At 41.8% G+C, this 13692-nt stretch overlaps 2 non-coding genes and 1 pseudogene across 2 annotated transcripts; 2 read left to right on the top strand and 1 right to left on the bottom strand.

Moving 5' to 3' along the window:
- Nucleotides 1–5854: 5854 nt before the first annotated feature.
- Nucleotides 5855–5970, top strand: LOC140266007 (U5 spliceosomal RNA). Its single transcript, XR_011906681.1, has one exon. It is a non-coding gene; the product is annotated as a U5 spliceosomal RNA (small nuclear RNA).
- A 270-nt stretch (nt 5971–6240) lies between these two features.
- On the top strand, nt 6241–6402 carry LOC140320639 (U2 spliceosomal RNA; annotated as a pseudogene).
- A 3239-nt stretch (nt 6403–9641) lies between these two features.
- Nucleotides 9642–9755, bottom strand: LOC140265940 (U5 spliceosomal RNA). Its single transcript, XR_011906620.1, has one exon. It is a non-coding gene; the product is annotated as a U5 spliceosomal RNA (small nuclear RNA).
- Between the last annotated feature and the right edge of the window lie 3937 nt (nt 9756–13692).

Here is a 13692-nt window from a genome sequence, read left to right as displayed (position 1 = left end):
CGAACCTTCTCTTACCCGCTTTTTACAAACCATGGTTGGACTTTCATACCTTCTTGTAGCTGAACAACTCCACTCCTGCTTTTGATGATTTATGGTTGGACATTCGCATCTTTTCCTACCCATTTTTCAGTAATTATGGGTGGATATTCACATCTTCTTGCAGCTGAACACCTCCTCTCCCGCTAATGATCATGTAAGGTTTGATATTCGAAAATTTTCTTTCATGTTTTAAAGCAATTATTAATAGACATTCACACCTACTTGCAGCCGAACACCACCTCTCCCGCTTTTGATGATGTATGGACCGGCATTCTTACCTTTTCTAACACATTTTTCAGCAATTATGGTTGGAGAATCACACCTACTCACAGCCGAACAACTCCGCTACCGCATTTGATGGTGTATAGTCGGGATTTCTCACCCTTTCTCATCAGCTTTTTGCAAATTATTCTCTGACATTCACACCTACTTGCAGTCGAACAGCTCTGCTCCCGCTTTTGATTATGTTTGGTTAGATATTCGAACCTTTTCTTAACTGCTTTTTTACAAACTTTGGTCGGACGTTCACACCTTCTTGCAGCCGAACACCTACGCTTCCGGTTTTGATAGTGTATATTCGGGCATACGAACCTTTTCTTACCCGCTTTTTACAAACCATGGTCGGACTTTCACACCTTCTCTTAGCTGAACAACTCCGCTCCCTCTTTTGATTGTGTACAGTCGGGTAATTTAACCTTTTCTTACCCGCTTTTTACCAACTATGATCGGACATTCACACCGTCTTACAGCGGAACACCTCCGCTCCCTCTTTTGATGGTGTATGTTCGGGCATTCGAACCTTTTCTTACCCGCTTTTTACAAACCAGGGTCGGACTTTCACACCTTTTAGTAGCCGAACAACTCCGCTCCCGCTATTGATTGTGTACAGTCGGGTATTTTAACCTTTTCTTACCCGCTTTTTACCAACTATGGTCGGACATTCACACCGTCTTACAGCGGAACACCTCCTCTCCTATGATCATGTACGGTTTGATATTCGAAAATTTACTTTCTTGTTTTAAAGCAATTATTGATGGACATTCAAACCTTCTTTTTGATGGTGTATAGTCGGGCTTTCGAGCCTTTTCTTCCCGGTTTTTACAAACCATGGACGGACTTTCACACCTTCTTGTAGCCGAACAACTCCGCTCCCGCTATTGATTGTGTACAGTCGGGCATTCTAACCCTTTCTCATCAGCTTTTTGCAAATTATGATCTGACATTCACACCTACTTGCAGTCGAACAGCTCTGCTCCCGCTTTTGATTATGTATGGTTGGATATTCGAACCTTTTCTTAACTGCTTTATACAAACTTTGGTTGGACGTTCACACCTTCTTGTAGCCGAACACATGCACTCCTTCTTTTGATGATGTATGGTTGGGCATTCGCACCTTTTTTTTACCCATTTTTCAGGTATTATGGGTGGACATTCACACCTTCTTGCAGCTGAACACCTCCTCTCCCACTTATGATCATGTGTGGTTTGATTTTCGAAAATTTTCTTTCATGTTTTCTAGCAATTATTGATGGACATTTAGACCTTCTTGCAGCTGAACACCACCTCTCCCGATTTTGATTATGTATGGACCGGCATTTTTACCTTTTCTAACACATTTTTCAGCAATTATGGTTGGAGATTCACACCTACTCACAGCCGAACAACTCCGCTACCGCATTTGATGGTGTATAGTCGGGCATTCTCACCCTTTCTCATCAGCTTTTTGCAAATTATGATCTGACATTCACACCTACTTGCAGTCGAACAGCTCTGCTCCCGCTTTTGATTATGTATGGTTGGATATTCGAACCTTTTCTTAGCTGCTTTTTACAAACTTTGGTTGGACGTTCACACCTTCTTGTAGCCGAACACATGAACTCCTGCTTTTGATGATGTATGGTTGGGCATTCGCACCTTTTTTTTACCCATTTTTCAGGTATTATGGGTGGACATTCACACCTTCTTGCAGCTGAACACCTCCTCTCCCACTTATGATCATGTGTGGTTTGATTTTCGAAAATTTTCTTTCATGTTTTCTAGCAATTATTGATGGACATTTAGACCTTCTTGCAGCTGAACACCACCTCTCCCGATTTTGATTATGTATGGACCGGCATTTTTACCTTTTCTAACACATTTTCAGCAATTATGGTTGGAGATTCACACCTACTCACAGCCGAACAACTCCGCTACCGCATTTGATGGTGTATAGTCGGGCATTCTCACCCTTTCTCATCAGCTTTTTGCAAATTATGATCTGACATTCACACCTACTTCCAGTCGAACAGCTCTGCTCCCGCTTTTGATTATGTTTGGTTAGATATTCGAACCTTTTCTTAACTGCTTTTTACAAACTTTGGTCGGACGTTCACAATATCTTGCAGCCGAACACATCCGCTCCTGCTTTTGATGATGTATGATTTGGCATTCGCACCTTTTCTTACCCAATTTTCAGTAATTATTGATGGACATTCAGACCTTCTTGCAGCTGAACACCTCCGCTCCAGCTTTTGATGGTGTATAGTCGGGCTTTCGAGCCTTTTCTTCCCCGGTTTTTACAAATTATGGTTGGACATTCAGACCTTCTTTCAGCCGAAAACCTCCGCTCCCTCTTTTGATCATACATTGTCGGGCATTCGCACCTTTTCTTACCCGCTTTTTACAAACTTTAGTCGGACATTAACACCTTCTTGCAGCTTAACCACCTCCGCTCCCTGTTTTGATCATGTATGGTCTGGCAATACTACCTTTTCTTACCCATTTGTGAGTAATTATGGCTGGACATTCACACCTACTTGCAGCCGAACACCACCTCTTCCGCTTTTGATGATGTATGGACCGGCATTCTTACCTTTTCTAACACATTTTTCAGCAATTATGGTTGGAGATTCACACCTACTCACAGCCGAACACCTCCGCTCCCGCATTTGATGGTGTATATTCGGGCATACGAACCTGTTCTTACCCGCTTTTTACAAACCATGGTCGGACTTTCACACCTTCTTGTAGCTGAACAACTCCGCTCCCTCTTTTGATTGTGTACAGTCGGGCATACAAACCTGTTCTTACCCGCTTTTTACAAACTATGGTCAGACATTCAAACCTTCTTGTAGCCGAACACATCCACTCCTGCTTTTGATGATGTATGGTTGGGCATTCGCACCTTTTCTTACCCATTTTTCAGTAATTATGGGTGGATATTCACACCTTCTTGCAGCGGAACACCTCCTCTCCCGCTTATGATTATGTGCGGTTTGATATTCGAAAATTTTCTTTCATGTTTTATAGCAATTATTGATGGACATTCATACCTTCTTGAAGCCGAACACATCCACTCCTGCTTTTGATGATGTATGGTTGGGCATTCGAACCTACTTGTTGTCCGTTTTTCATTAATTATGGGTGGACATTCACACCTTGTCGCAGCCAAACACCTCCGCTCCCTGTTTTGATCATGTATGTTTTGACATTCGCACCTTTTCTCACCTGCTTTTTACTATTGTCGGCCAATCACAGCTTCCTCTCCACCATACTTGTATGGTAGGAAATTCTCACCCACTCTCATCCGAAGACCTCTCCTCCCGCTTTTTCACCTACTTGCAGCTGAATACTTCCGCTCCACCTTTTAGTGATGTATGGTTGGCATTTGCACCTTTTGTTACCCTCTTTTTATACTGATTGCTGAAGATTAAGTTGTTCTTTCTCAAACTACAATTTTTTTTAATTGTTGAAACTTGATTTGAAGTGGATAAATAAGGAGGACAAACAGTTTTAAGTCAGGCTGATTGAAGGAATTAATTTTATAGCAAAATCTGTATTTCGTCATATGTCGAGAGATGCTTATTGCTGAAGAAGTTCTTTCTCATTCTACAAAGTACAACGTTGTTTATCGTTGAAACTTGATTAGACATGAATAAATATGAAGGACAAAGCAGTCTTAACTTGGTTTGAGTTAATGAATTCGTTTTATAGGAGAATCCGAATTCGTGCTTATTTTCGGATTCCTGAAGAATGAGTCTGGTTCTTTCTCATAATACAAAGTTTGTTGTTTATTGTTGAAACTTCATCAGAAGTGAAGAAATAAATGAATGCCTATCAACAAATGTGGGATCTAAACTCTACTGCTTCCTCTAAAATAATTTCTTTTCTCAATTCAGAAATGTGTGTGTGTAAGTCACAACACCCGTGACACCAAAACGGCTTTCTTTTCTCTCTTTTCTCTACACTCTGCACTATGAGCACACACACCAAATCAGAAAGGCTTTTTTCTCTCTTTTCTACATTATGGACTGTGGGGACACAAAACCGCTCTCTCTTTTTTTTTTTGATTGTGTGCCAGGACGTTGTCTCACGTATTAGATTATGCTTAAGATACGAATGGGTTTATCAGTCACATCAGAATCCATACATACTGATCCTCCCGTAATAAAATGATCGGATCTTATCAAACACACTTTGTTTCTTGTGACAATCAAGTCAGCGAAACAGCGTATACACGTCAAGACACTGAATCAAGTTTGCCACAAGAACTCATAAGTTTGGCAGTATTGCTCTGCCGTCAGCAATCATACACCCATTTTATTTTCGTGAGACGTGCAGGCACCTGTTCATCTACTGTTCTATCACTATGAATTAGTTTATCTATTATCAATAAGGATACTTCTACAACTACTATCAAAGTATGTCCAGACTTCTTATGTTGTCAGTTGCTATATATGAATAAGTGGGTAGCTACTGACAAGCATTAAGCATGTCACACAGCCCAAACATATAACATTTCAGGACACTTACACAACACATTCAAATCAAACAGTCAGACAACATACAAGAACATATACCCCAGCCGGCATTGCTCCCTGCCTATTTTCCTACAGCTCACTATGTGTGCGCACACCTTTATTCACAAACTCTTCAACTTATACTCTTTTACCGAAGCTGCTACAGCTCGATTGGCCGAATAGCCTTAGATCCTATTTCTGTGAATTTGACATCTGCCTTACATGTAACAGATTAGCGGTTTAGCAGTTTTAATTTAGTTTGAGTGAAGGAATTCATTTTATAGCAAAATCCGAAATCGTGAAGCACTCATGAAAGTAAGCTTATTCTCGGATTCCTGAAACTTTAGATTTGCTCTTTCTTTTACTGCAAAGTACAACGTTGTTTTTTTTGTTGAAATCTTTCTAGACATGGTAAATATGAACGACAAAGCAGTTTTAACATAGTTTGAGTGAAGGAATTAATTTTATAGATAAAATCCCAAGAGTCTGCAGAGAAAAGAGAGTGAATGCGAAGTAGACTTTAACGCGGCTATGGGAGCGAGCCGAGTGTCGGCTAACCGGGAGAATTGCTTGAAAGAAACGCGACACAGAATGAGCGGTCCGAACAAAGCCTCAATACGGGATTCTCGTGGTGTTTTTGTTGCTGCCTTGTCTTTTGCATAGAGTAAAAGACAAGGCAGCCATCGAATAGGGCCCGATTGTTCCTACTTGGTCAGCTGAGGAGCAAGGGGGGGGGGCAAGCGTCTCAACCAAGCAAAGCTCACCATGGGGAAGGTGGCTATACCAACTAGCCTGATGCCCTGCTCCCGCAGTGACGGATAATCGTACTCTGGTTTCTCTTCATAACATACAAGTCTTATAGATAAAATCACCGAATGAGCGGTCAGAACAAAGCCTCAATAGGGTGTTCCCGTGGTGTTTTTGTTGCTGCCTTGTCGATTGCACAGGGGCACGCGTTTCAACCAAGCAACGCTCACCATGGGGAAGGTGGCTATGGCAACTAGCCTGATGCCCTGCTCCCGCAGTGACGGATAATCGTACTCTGGTTTCTCTTCATAACATACAAGTCTTTCGCCTTTTACTAAAGACTTTCGTGGAGAGCAGCACTAATGAGTTGTTTCTATTTTTGGCAGGCTTTACCCTTGCGGGTGAAGCCCTTTCTGTCTGTGCAAAAGAAATCTTGTTACTGTGCAGAGTGACTTCTCTGAGTAGAGTCGCCTTACTTGTTGCGATTGTGCCGATATTCGAAGCTGGAGTGCAAAGTTGTTGCTTGAATGGTGCTTGCTGGAGCATGCGGGAGTGCAAAGTTATACCATTTAAAAGGGCTGAAGAGTGCTCAGTGCAGCGGGTGGGCGGAGGTGCAACGTGACACAAGTGCGCATTGTGCCAGCAAGGGCCCTCGGACCTGAAACAGTGGACAGTTATCGCTTCTCGGCCTTTTGGCTAAGATCAAGTGTAGTATCTGTTCTTATCAGTTTAACATATTAAATGGATTTTTAAGAATAGGAGTTGAAAAAGAAGCTTGTTCCGTTCACTCCAAGCCTCGACCCGGTACTGCAGTGCCGCTGGGAACGGTGCGCTTTCCTCTGCTCTTGTGAAAAAGCAAACAGCGGTGCAGGATGGAAGTTTCAGGGAGCCCAAGATGAAACTTTCTTTTAATCTGCTGAGAAAAGAGAGTGAATGCGAAGTGGACTAACACCGCTCTGGGAGCGAGCCGAGTGCGGGCTAACCGGGAGAATTGCTTGAAAGAAACGCGACACCGAATGAGTGGTCAGAACAAAGCCTCAATACGGTGTTCCCGTGGTGTTTATGGCTGCCTTGTCTTTTGCACAGAGTAAAAGACAAGGCAGCCATCGAATAGATTGTTTCTACTTGGTCAGCCGAGGAGCAGGGGGGGGGGGCAAGCGTCTCAACCAAGCAAAGCTCACCAAGTAGGAACAATCGGGCCCTTTTCGATGGCTGCAACACCTGAAAGAGATATTGATGCGAGACCCGATCAAATGCTTTTTCAAAGTCTAAATTTAAGATGACAAGCCGGGTGTTTCTGTCTCTAGCGTAATCAATGATGTCTCGAATCAGTACGAGGCTGTCGGTGAGTTGTCTCCCTGAGATGGCACAAGCTTGGTCTGGGTGAATTACCTCCTCTAAAACAGAGGACATCCGTGTCGCTAAAACCTTGCTAAAAAGTTTACAGTCAAAGTTTAAAAGTGTGATGGGCCTCCAATTCTTTAGGTCAGTCTTATAATTTTTTTTATAAAGTAGAGTCACTATTCCCACTCTAAAACTGTCAGGCAGTCGGTCGAGTTTTTCAAAATCTTTAAAAACATCTAAAATGTCTGATGATAAAAGGTCCCAATAGGTCAGATAGAATTCTGCAGGAAGCCCGTCTAAACCCGGAGCTCGACTTCTCTTAAAACCTGTTAGGCATTTTTTTAACTCTAAAGCAGTAAAATTCTGTGTCAAGTGTGCATTCTCTTTTACGTTTTTGTCAACGAATATTAAGATTTCTGCCGATGTTTCCAAGTGCACTGGTTTCTCTTTGTACATGTTACTAAAAAAGGTATGTACAGTTTGTGTGTCTTGTGTGGATTTTGTTAAAAACCCATCTTCTCTTTTTAGATTTTGAATACACTCCTTTTTATTTATAACTTTCTTTCTTTTTCACCTTCCTCAATTTCCTGCTCCCTGCTTCTTACAAAAATTCCTTTACTCTTTATTTCTGCTAAAACTGACATTTCCTTTTTGACATCTTTGATTTCTTCTTTAAAGTCTAAGCCACACTGATTTAGTTTAAAGTAGCGCTGTAAGCGTTTATGTAGTCCCATCATACATCTATTCTCTTTCCTTTTTTTACGTTTACCTTGCTGTTTAAAAAAAGTCTGGGTCGTTTCCTTCACCATTTCCCACCATTGTGCATGTGTTTCGTAGAGGTCTTGAAGGGTCTGCCACTCTTTATAACATTCCCTGTACTGACTGACTATGATTTCATCCTCCAACAGGGAACAGTTGAGTTTCCACAGACCACTTCCTACCGTCACACCAGAAGGGGGTGAAAGGGTGCAGGAGAGCATAAGGTGGTCTGAAAAGAAAACAGGGGTTAATCTAACATCAGTGGGTGGGCAATCTCTAGTAAAGAAATAATCAATGCGAGAGGCCCTAGTGCCATCATGACTAAACCAGGTGAAGCCCTCCTCTCTGGGATGCATGGTTTTAAAACAGTCAGTAAGCTTAAAATCCCTGCATATGCCCTGAAGTAAAATCAAAGTCTTATCCACTTTAAAATCTACCCCTGCTCTTTTTCTATCTTTCCTGCTCAAGATACAGTTAAAATCCCCTCCTACAACTAAAGGTACTTGCCCTAGCATGTAAAGCTGTATATCTTCTAAAAGGTCATACCTTTCATTTTTTCCATTGAAACCATAAATATTTAAGAGGTTAAAGTCTTGCCCCATAAAATTCAAGTGTGCTAAAAGTGCCCGTCCGTCTCTCACCACTGTGCTACCTTTCACCAGAACATGCGGATTTTTAATTAGAATGGCCACACCATCATTTTTATTTTGATTTGAGCCACTCCATATCGATAAATGGGGCCACATTTCCTCCCATTGTCTATGTTTTTTTAAAAAAGGTAGTCCACATTCTTGTATTAAAAACACATCTGATTTTATGGAGTCTAAGAAGGATAAAATACTCTGGGCTCTTGTCTTTGATTTCACACTTCTCACATTTAGTGTTGAGAAGGTGAGAACCATTAAAAGCATAAAGGAAAGTAGGTATGTCATTTTCGTTTTTCTAAGTTATCAAAACAAATTACACACAGGTTATTTCTTGGGAAACTAGCTCTTCCTTCATTTCTTTAGGTGAAAAGTGAGTAGGGTGATCTATATTTCCTTTTCGGACTCTCGGTGTTGGCCTCTGACGCAATGTTGCATTTAACTTTGAGTCCCTGGGGGTTGATTGCAGAGCTGAAGTTAAAAAGGAGACCTCATTTGGTGAGTCGGAGGGGAAGACTCTAGGTTCTTCCACTGAAGAACTGTCTGAAAGGGACCTAACCCTTCCCCTCTTCTCTGATACCACTGGGGAATCAGAGGCTCAGATGCCGTCCTCTTCGGCTGTTGACCTTCGGGGAGGTGAGTATCTTCACTAGACTCACCTGTCTGCCCTTCCTCCTCATTTAGCGTAGCTCCACCCTCTGCCTGTGAATTCTCACAGACTTCAACACTGAGTGGTGAGGCCTCTACAGGCCCCTCCCCTTTTTGCTCCTCACTTCCAATCCAAGCTTTTGGCGGGAAGTTTGAATTTATTGGGTCAACCTCTTCACTTTGTTCACCAACTGCCACCTTTGGTCCTTCTCTTTGTTGGCTTGACTGTGGCTTTACCGTCTTTAATTTGTTGGCAAAAGATTTAGGGCAATCTCTGAAGAGGTGATTTAATTCTCCACAGAGATTACATTTCCTGCCATTTGGACACTCTCCAAAAGTTTGCCCAATTTCTCTGCTCTTCCCACATAACACCTTGGTACAAGCCTCAACCAGGTGCCCATGCTCACCACACTTGCGGCAGAACTTGGGCTGCCCCTGGTAGTGGATGTAACCTCGGTTTTCAAGGTGGCCAGAGTGTCGCCCACCCGCTGCACTGAGCACTCTTCAGCCCTTTTAAATGGTATAACTTTGCACTCCCGCACGCTCCAGCAAGCACCATTCAAGCAACAACTTTGCACTCCAGCTTCGAACATCGGCACAGTCGCAACAAGTAAGGCGACTCTACTCAGAGAAGTCACTCTGCACAGTAAGAAGATTTCTTTTGCACAGACAGAAAGGGCTTCACCCGCAAAGGTAAAGCCTGCCAAAAATAGAAACAACTCATTAGTGCTGCTCTCCACAGAAATCTTTAGTAAAAGGCGAAAGACTTGTACGTTATGAAGAGAAACCAGAGTACGATTATCCGTCACTACGGGAGCAGGGCATCAGGCTAGTTGGCATAGCCACCTTCCCCATGGTGAGCTTTGCTTGGTTGAGACGCTTGCTCCAACTAGGAACAATCGGGCCCTATTCGATGGCTGCCTTGTCTTTTACTCTGTGCAAAAGACAAGGCAGCAACAAAAACACCACGAGAATCCCGTATTGAGGCTTTGTTCTGATCGCTCATTCGGTGTCGCGTTTCTTTCAACCAATTCTCCCGGTTAGCCCACACTCGGCTCGCTCCCATAGCCGTGTTAAAGTCTACTTCGCATTCACTCTCTTTTCTAAGCAGACTCTTGGGATTTTATCTATAAAATGAATTCCTTCACTCAAACTATGTGAAAACTGCTTTGTCCTTAATATTTACCATGTCTAGAAAGATTTAAAAAAAAAAAACAACGTTGTACTTTGCAGTAAAAAAAAGAGCAAATCTAAAGTTTCAGGAATCCGAGAATAAGCTTACTTTCATGAGTTCTTCACGATTTCGGATTTTGCTATAAAATGAATTCCTTCACTCAAACTAAATTAAAACTGCTAAACCGCTAATCTGTTATATGTAAGGCAGATGTCAAATTCACCGAAATAGGATCAAAGGGTATTCGGCCAATCGAGCTGTAGCAGCTTCGGTAAAAGAGTATAAGTTGAAGAGTTTGTGAATAAAGGTGTGCGCACACATAGTGTGCTGTACGAAAATAGGCAGGGAGCAATGCCGGCTGGGGTATATGTTCTTGTATGTTGTCTGACTGTTTGATTTGAATGTGTTGTGTAAATGTCCTTTTGAATGTTACATGTTTGGGCTTTGACACGCTTCACTGTGGTTGTTAACTGTGTGGTGTGTCCTGAAATGTTATATGTTTGGGCTGTGTGACATGCTTAATGCTTGTCAGTAGCTACCCACTTATTCATATATAGCAACTGACAACATAAGAAGTCCGGACATACTTTGATAGTAGTTGTAGAAGTATCCTTATTGATAATAGATCACTAATTCATAGTGATAGAACAGTAGATGAACAGGTGCTTGCACATGTCTCACGAAAATAAAATGGGTGTATGATTGCTGACGGCAGAGCAATACTGCCAAACTTATGAGTTCTTGTGGCAAACTTGATTCAGTGTCTTGACGTGTATACGCTGTTTCGCTGACTTGATTGTCACAAGAAACAAAGTGTGTTTGATAAGATCCGACCATTTTATTACGGGAGGATCAGTATGTATGGATTCTGATGTGACTGATAAACCCATTCGTATCTTAAGCATAATCTAATACGTGAGACAACGCCCTGGCGCACGATAAACAAAAAAAAAGAGAGAGAGCGGTTTTGTGTCCCCACAGTCCATAATGTAGAAAAGAGAGAAAAAAGCCTTTCTGATTTGGTGTGTGTGCTCATAGTGCAGAGTGTAGAGAAAAGAAAGCCGTTTTGGTGTCACGGGTGTTGTGACTTACACACACACATTTCTAAATTGAGAAAGGAAATTATTTTAGAGGAAGCACTAGAGTTTAGATCCCACATTTGTTGATAGGCATTCATTTATTTCTTCACTTCTGATGAAGTTTCAACAATAAACAACAAACTTTGTATTATGAGAAAGAACCAGACTCATTCTTCAGGAATCCGAAAAAAAACTCTATTTTATGAGTTATGCACGAATTCGGATTCTCCTATAAAACGAATTCATTAACTCAAACCAAGTTAAGACTGCTTTGTCCTTCATATTTATTCATGTCTAATCAAGTTTCAACGATAAACAACGTTGTACTTTGTAGAATGAGAAAGAACTTCTTCAGCAATAAGCATCTCTCGACATATGACGAAATACAGATTTTGCTATAAAATTAATTCCTTCTATCAGCCTGACTTAAAACTGTTTGTCCTCCTTATTTATCCACTTCAAATCAAGTTTCAACAATTAAAAAAAATTTGTAGCTTGAGAAAGAACAACTTAATCTTCAGCAATCAGTATAAAAAGAGGTGCAAATGCCAACCATACATACCTAAAAGGTGGAGCGGAAGTATTCAGCTGCAAGTAGGTGTGAATGTTCGACCATAATTTGTAAAAAGAGGGTAAGAAAAGGTTCGAATGCCCGACTATATATTAACAAAAGCGGGAGGAGAGGTCTTCGGATGAGAGTGGGTGAGAATTTCCAACCATAATCTATAAAATACGGTGAAAAAAAATATGTGAATGCCTCATAGAACACTAAAAGCGGAAGTGTTCGGCTGCAAGAAGGTGTGAATGTCCGACTATATTTGGTGAAAAGCAGGTGAAGCAAGGTCTGAATGCCCAACCTTACATCATCAAAAGCGAGATCAGAGGTGTTTGGCTGCAAGAAGGCCATAGTTTGCCAAAAGCGGGTAAGGTGCGAATGACCGACTAAATATCAACAAAAGTGGGGGCGGAGGTCTTCGGATGCAAGTGGGTGTGAATATCCCACCATACAAGTATGGTGGAGAGGAAGCTGTGAATGGCCAACCATAGTAAAAGGCGGGTGAGAGAAGGTGCGAATGTCAAACCATACATAATCAAAACAGGGAGCGGAGGTGTTCTGCTGTAAGAAGGTGTGAATGTCCAACCATAGTTGGTAAAAAGCGGGTAAGAAAAGGTTAAAATACCCGACTGTACACAATCAATAGCGGGAGTGGAGTTGTTCGGCTACTAAAAGGTGTGAAAGTCCGACCATGGTTTGTAAAAAGCGGGTAAGAAAAGGTGCGAATGCCCGACAATGTATGATCAAAAGAGGGAGTGGAGGTTTTCGGCTGCAAGAAGGTCTGAATGTCCAACCATAATTTGTAAAAACCGGGGAAGAAAAGGCTCGAAAGCCCAACTATACACCATCAAAAGTGGGAGCGGAGGTGTTCAGCTGCAAGACGGTCTGAATGTCCATCAATAATTGCTAGAAAACATGAAAGAAAATTTTCGAATATCAAACTGCACATGATCATAAGCAGGAGAGGAGGTGTTCAGCTGCAAGAAGGTGTGAATGTCTACCCATAATTACTGAAAAATGGGTAAGAAAAGGTGCGAATGCCTAACCATACATCATCAAAAGAGGGAGCGGAGGTGTTCCGCTGTAAGACGGTGTGAATGTCCGACCATAGATGGTAAAAAGCGGGTAAGAAAAGGTTAAATTACCCGACTGTACACAATCAAAAGAGGGAGCGGAGTTGTTCAGCTAAGAGAAGGTGTGAAAGTCCGACCTTGGTTTGTAAAAAGCGGGTAAGAAAAGGTTCGTATGCCCGAATATACACCATCAAAAGCGGAAGCGGAGGTGTTCGGCTGCAAGATATTGTGAACTTCCGACCAAAGTTTGTAAAAAGCAGTTAAGAAAAGGTTCAAATATCTAACCAAACATAATCAAAAGCGGGAGCAGAGCTGTTCGACTGGAAGTAGGTGTGAATGTCAGATCATAATTTGCAAAAAGCTGATGAGAAAGGGTGAGAATGCCCGACTATACACCATCAAATGCGGTAGCGGAGTTGTTCGGCTGTGAGTAGGTGTGAATCTCCAACCATAATTGCTGAAAAATGTGTTAGAAAAGGTAAAAATGCCGGTCCATACATAATCAAAATCGGGAGAGGTGGTGTTCAGCTGCAAGGTCTAAATGTCCATCAATAATTGCTAGAAAACATGAAAGAAAATTTTCGAAAATCAAACCACACATGATTATAAGTGGGAGAGGAGGTGTTCAGCTGCAAGAAGGTGTGAATGTCCACCCATAATACCTGAAAAATGGGTAAAAAAAAGGTGCGAATGCCCAACCATACATCATCAAAAGCAGGAGTGCATGTGTTCGGCTACAAGAAGGTGTGAACGTCTAACCAACGTTTGTAAAAAGCAGTTAAGAAAAGGTTCGAATATCCAACCATACATAATCAAAAGCGGGAGCAGAACTGTTCGACTGCAAGTAGGTG

The sequence above is a fragment of the Leuresthes tenuis genome, unplaced genomic scaffold, assembly GCF_036924035.1.
Source record: "Leuresthes tenuis unplaced genomic scaffold, fLeuTen1.0.hap1 SCAF_12, whole genome shotgun sequence".
Taxonomy (NCBI): domain Eukaryota; kingdom Metazoa; phylum Chordata; class Actinopteri; order Atheriniformes; family Atherinopsidae; genus Leuresthes; species Leuresthes tenuis.
Note: the sequence above shows the minus strand (reverse complement) of the source record. Positions and strands in the feature narration are given on the sequence as shown.